Below are 6357 nucleotides of genomic sequence, written 5' to 3' on the forward strand. Positions count from 1 at the left end.
CTACCCATAATTTAATTGATGAATTTTGGGTAGCTTAGACGGGAATAAGGCACTGACCCAATTTTCTTTTCCTCTTAATTTCCATTTACCATCATCTTTTGCTCTCTTTTTTTTATCTTCCCTTCTCATTTCATTGTCTTGTTAACCAGCCAAAACGACTTTAAAAATAATAAGGAAAAAAAAAAAGGCAAAGACAAAAAAAAATGTCAAGGCTAAAATAATACTTTTACAAGTTCTTTAATCCCATTATCCACTCATTTTTTTCCTCCAATTTTCTACCTATTTCTCAGCATATGAATTTTGGTCAGCAAATGAATTTTTGTAGGTACATGTGGGAATTGACATCCACCCTCCTTTCATTTTCCTTTTAATATTCATTTATATCAAATAAGAGCATTCATAGTGATGCTTTCAAATTGCTATATTGCTATTTTTAACAATCCATTCCACAAAAAATATGTTGCATTGATGGTTCTTTTTCTAAATTTTTTTGCAAATGTGCTATAGTAAACTACCATCTATAGAAGTAACCTGTAGCTCAAATGCTATAACAAATAATAACTCTTTAAACACTCACTCTCTCTCTCTCTCTCTCTCTCTCTCTCTTCTATTTTCTTTCTTCCTCACCACCCCTACCCTTTCTCCCCTCTCTCCCAAGCCTTCTCTTCCTGCAATTAAAAATCCCAAATTCTTTATCTTTTTTTGTCATTCTCAATTCACTATTCTTAGTCTCTCACCCCCCCACTCCCCCTCTTTCTCTCTTCCTTGTTGGTCTTCTCTCTCGAAAAAACAAAAAGGTGGGTTTGCATTGGTTCATGGGCAACATTGGTAGTGGTGACGATGGCAGCAGGTTAGCAGTGTGGTGGGTATGTATTAGTTGTAGTTGGGTTCTTGTTTTTATGTGTGTTCATATGAGTTTGGTGGTTGTGATGGTGGTAGTGGCGGTGGTTGATTTTGGTTGTGAGTTGAGATCAGGATTATGGGTTGAAATCAGGATGTGGGTTGTGTTTAATCTGAATGTGGGTTTGGTTTTGGCTATGTTTGATCGGATTGAATTTTGGGTGTTAGTTGTGTTTTATTGGATCAAATTTTGAGTTTTGGCTATGGATTGTGCTTGATCGAATTTTAGTTGTGTATGTTTATATGAGTTTAGGTTTGATATGGATATGGGTTTGGTGGTTGTGGTGGTGGTGGTTGATTTTGGGTTGTGAGTTTGGTGGTTGTGGGTTGAAGAGACGATGAAAAAGAAAATAGAAAGATAGAGACAAAGAGAGGTTGTGGGTTTGGTGATTGTGGGTTGGAGAGAGAGAGAGAGAGAGAGAGAGAGGGAGGGAGAAAATAATAAATAAATGAATAGTATTTAGCTATGTGGGTGGAAAACTACCTACTATTCTATCAAATAATGGAAAACTATTGTCGGGAACATTTTACAACAAGGGTCGAAAATGCAAGAATGGCGCAAATCTCTCCTTGGGTTCTTAAGAAGTATTTATTGTGGAGAATCAATCCCAAAATTCCAGATATATAATAAAGAAAAGACTAATGGTGCTTTGACAAGAGAGAACAAAAATGCTAATAACAAAAATGCAGAAAAAGCATAAAAAACATAATTGGTCTGAAACTTCGACCCATATTCAGTGAGAAGAGAAATTAAGGAAGGTTATGAGGAAGAGAGGGAAGGTTCCCCTGTAACCATATTTCCACCCCTAAGGTTCAGAATTGTGAGAATGTTTCCTGACTCAGTGGGTTTTTGCTCTCAAGTTTAATCTCTTATAGGGAAAACGTGATTCAACAAGTCTGAAACTTCGACCCACAATCAGCGAGAAGAAGAAATTGAGAGAGGTTGTGAGGAAGAGAGGGAAGGTTCTCTTGTACCCATATTTCCACTCCCAAGTTTTGGAATTGTGAGATTGTTGACTGGCTAAATGGGCTTTTGCTCTGAGGTTCCAGGTATATGGGTAGAACGTGGTTGGTTTTGTTTTGAACTGAAGAGAGAGTTTTATATAGAATTTGGAGTGTTGCTAATGACTGGTTTTTGAGTAGTGGAAGAGGCTTTTATCCCTTATGATACTAATTTGGTGTTTTTGCTTGGGTTGTTTTTGTTTAGGGAAGAGTTTGGTATGCCTTTTATATAATTTTGGAAATAAAGGGGGCTTGCTCTAATTGGTTGCCTTTGGTCAGACATTTCAGACCATTGGGAGGCTCACCTAAGTGAGTGCTAGCAGATGGAGTTGGCCAATGAAAACCAACTATGTTTTAAATGTAAAAGTGGGTTATGACAGAAACTTTAAGCCATAGTCACCTAGAGCATAAAAGCTCTTTTGAGGTAGAAATTTCGGGTACAAGGCCTCCTCTATGAGCCTGAGGTGATACCAATGTCCCTTGTCCACTTGGTAACACGCTTGGTCTAGGCTCATGCAAAAGGTTCAAAAGAAACCAACACATACCCTCCAAACCACACTTCCTCAATTTCCCCTGTAAGTCACATGGGCTTAGGCCATGCTTAAAAAAATAAAATATAATATAATACATGAATTAAACTTGTAAAAAAATGTGTCGCGAAACTGGGTATCAACATTAGCCCCTCGAGCACGCGTGGCGCTTGAGACATGCGTGTGAGTAATTGATGTTTCACATTACTTGTACATGTCGCGGATTTGGGAATTAATTTTTGCCAACTGCTCTTTTTTTTTCATTGAGAAGATACTAGTCAATGGTCCATTTGTAGAGATATCATGGTCACAAGTCCAAAAAAGTAGAGTTGTAACCAAGTGACAGGTCCAACATGAAATGCTCCTTGATTTTTATGTCCACATGTAGCTTTATAATTTTTTTTTCTCCATTAGTCTTTCTTTTCATACTTGCAATGGTAACTTTAGCATTAACCATAGAAATTTCACTTCCTTGACACCTTGGTGACTTTGGCTTTCCTCCTTTGTATCATTTGACTTTCATACTACGTAGGTGGCTCTAGCATTTCTTCTTTTAAAGCCTTGGACTTTCACGCCACTTACTTGATTTAGTTTTGCATCAGGTAACTTTTCTTTCATTTAAGATTTAGCCAACACATCATTTGCTTCTTCCTTGTCTCTTTTCTTCTCATTTTTAGTGGCCTTCACATCACTTTGCTTCAATAGGCCCCTTTTTCTTTTTTTTATTTTTTATTCATGCCACTTTGCTTCCCTAGCAATACAACTTTTCTATTTTCTTCTATTCTTTGTTATTTTCTTCAAGAGCTATGAATATTTGCTTTAACCCACATTTGGCAGTGAGATGATGACAGTGAAATAGAGGAGATCTTTTTTGGTGGAGAGCATAAATTTGAAGAGCTCAACACCATCCACCTTTCAAAATATTGGGATTTAGGTGGGACAAAGTGTTGCTGCTGAAGAAGAGAGGGAATCCTGATAATATGAAGCAAGGAAACTTTGCCGATGACGACCAAAGAAGGTCCGTAACAGCCCGCTACCCATGGCCATGAGCTTGTTGGTACCAATGGTGGTGAAGTAGTGCCTTGGTGAGTTGATTTGTTCATTGTGACTATCTCTTGGTTGTGCTTGCTAATATGTTGAACAAATTATTCAATTAAATTTGTAGAGTGGCTTTTCTTTGGAAAAATGATAGTCCCATTGCATCAAAGCATGAGGTTAAGCCTTTTTTTTTTTTTTAATTGAAGCCAAAAGCTCATATTAAAGTCAATTTCCATTGATTCTGATAGTCGCAAGGCATGAAACTTAGTTTGCAATGCGGCTATGCTTGACTTTGAATTGGCCATCGTGTTGGAAGTAGAATGAGTCGATAACTTACTGTAATTTTGACTTGGACACATAGGGGAACATGATGATGAATGAGAGACCATCTTGAACCTCTATACAAATTGGACCACGGGGATGCTTCAATATTTGAGTTGCTTGATTGTTGGTAAATTTGGTGAGATTATGTTTGCCAAGATTAGTTTTGACGTATCCGCAAACCATGAGTGATGAGTGATATTGCTAGCTGCCTTGGGATAGCATATTTGAGGTGGAATGGGGTGAAGATATTAATTGTCACTATAATATAGAGATGAGACATAGCCATTACATTGGTTGGCAACCCCATGTATCATGTTTTTGCGATGAATGCAAGTGAGAGTGAGTCACCAAGAGTTAGTCGCTTCTTGATTCAGCAAGTATGAAATGAAAGTGTCGTATAGAGGCGCATGGGGGTTGAGTAAGCCTTTAGCCCCCAGTGATACCAATGAATGAGTTATTGGGTTATTTGTATAACCGCTTAATCATTGTGAAATATTAAGTGTTGACACCATTGAGGGCAAGCCATGTGTTACATAACTTGATTATTAGCATGAATTGGTGAAGCTGAAGTTGGTGATTCCATGTTGCAACCACTATTTCTTCAATGTAATTGTCAACGGCCTCGATGCTTTGCACAAACAACAGCTCCGTTTATTTGAGAACGAAGACGAAATTTCTCTAGCAAGTCAAAATTTTTTGTGGCAAGTCAAAACTCGCTGCCAGCCCGTTTTCATTCCATCAGGGATTGTTGAGTGCGCCGCATTGCCATCTTGCATAGAATAAGTGTACTTTGGGAGATACGCCATTGTTGAGTGGGAACTTTGTAACTCACTTGGTAAGTCACATATTGTCTTCATTTTTTTATTGCATATAATAATATATTGAGTGAGTTGTACTATGGTTTCTTGTAGGATGACTTTGGCTTAGAAAATTATGATGCCATCATTGGGAATTTCATTCCTGAGGTCAATCCCATTGCCAATGCATCATTTTCTAAGGTTGAAGCCATTGTGAACAACAACATAAAGCTACAATAGATGGTACCATGGCTGTCGCTAATAACTTTGGACCCTTTTAGTCTGTCTCTCTCTTGTGGCTTTAAAGTAAAGAAGAGAGTGATTGTAAGCCAATGCCCCGAAGATGGTGATGTTGGAAGCAGACTATGACATCACTTCAAACTTTCCTTTACCTCCTTTCTTGCTTCTTCTTCTTCTTCTACCTTTTTTTTTTTTTTTTTTTTGTATTTGTATTTGTATTTGTATTTGTATTTGTATTTGATTGTCTTATATTGAGCCCCAAGTTTTGAAACTTTGAACTAATTATAGTGTGTAATAGGGGTTGCTGCCTTGGAGACACTTTCTCTTGTATTTCGCCTTCATGGACAGCCCACTTATGTATAGAGTAGCTCCTATTTAGTTGCATTGGTGCCACTTTTAGTTTGTACTATCATGGTTAGTTAACATAATTTGCATTTATATACAAAACAAACATATATGATATTTGGATGTATATTTTGTATTTTGGAATGAAAAATTGATTTGTACCTCAAGGATGTTTACGGTTTGTAATTGGTACCTTGAGAATGGCTTCGTACTTTTTTTTGATAGGCTATAAGCACATTTTTGTTGTGAAAATCTATGAAGCACGGGTGCGGCGTTTGGGCCACTGCACCCACGCCGCTGCCTGCGCGTCGGGCAATAAAAAATCATTTTTTTCGGCGCGATTCACGCCGATACGGCGCCGATTTGGGCCGACGCGCGTGAAATTGGGCCGACGCGCACCGATTCGGCCTGAATCGGTCCGTATCGGGCGCAACGCTGATACCGGCCGATACGGCCGAAATTCAAAAAAAAAAAAAAAGAAACAGGTGCGAAACGCACCGTTTTACTTAGCCCAAAAAAAAAAAAAAAAAAAAAAGGCCAAACGGTTGCGTTTTGTAAAAAAAACTTTGAAACCCTTATATGCCTAAGCAGTAAGCTCCCTCACAGATCACTCGTCCCAACTCCCAGCAGCCATAAACCTCTCTTCATTTTTTTTCAAACAGCCGCCCCAGCCCCCGCCTCTTCAAGCTAGTGCTCTCAAGTCTCAAGTCTCTCCCACTCTCTACCTTCAGTCCTTCACTCTTCAGCACATCTCATTTTTCAGCGCTCCACTTCGTCTCCCTTGCTCTCCGTCTCCCCTCACTGTCAGGTATCATAGCTAATGGCTCTCACACTCACACTCTTAGTTTATTGTTAATAGATGATTTTTTAGTTAGTTAATAGCTAAATTTGCAACCATTAGTTATTATGATTTGTGATTGTGTTGTGGACTGTGATTAACTGATTTTTTTCTATTTTTTATTTTATTTTTTGTGAGTTTTGTGACGTTTAATTTTTTATTTAGTTAATACTTAATAGTTATTATTACTTAGATTTGTGATTGTGTTGTGAATCTGTGATGATCTGATTTTTTTTTTTTTTTTTTGTGAGTCTGTGACATTGGGTTTGATTTTTTATATAATTAATAGTTATTATATATTTGGAAATTATTTGTAGGTTAAATTGAATTTGTTGAATTTGAA

The sequence above is a fragment of the Castanea sativa genome, chromosome 5, assembly GCF_040712315.1.
Source record: "Castanea sativa cultivar Marrone di Chiusa Pesio chromosome 5, ASM4071231v1".
NCBI classification, from domain to species: Eukaryota; Viridiplantae; Streptophyta; class Magnoliopsida; order Fagales; family Fagaceae; genus Castanea; species Castanea sativa.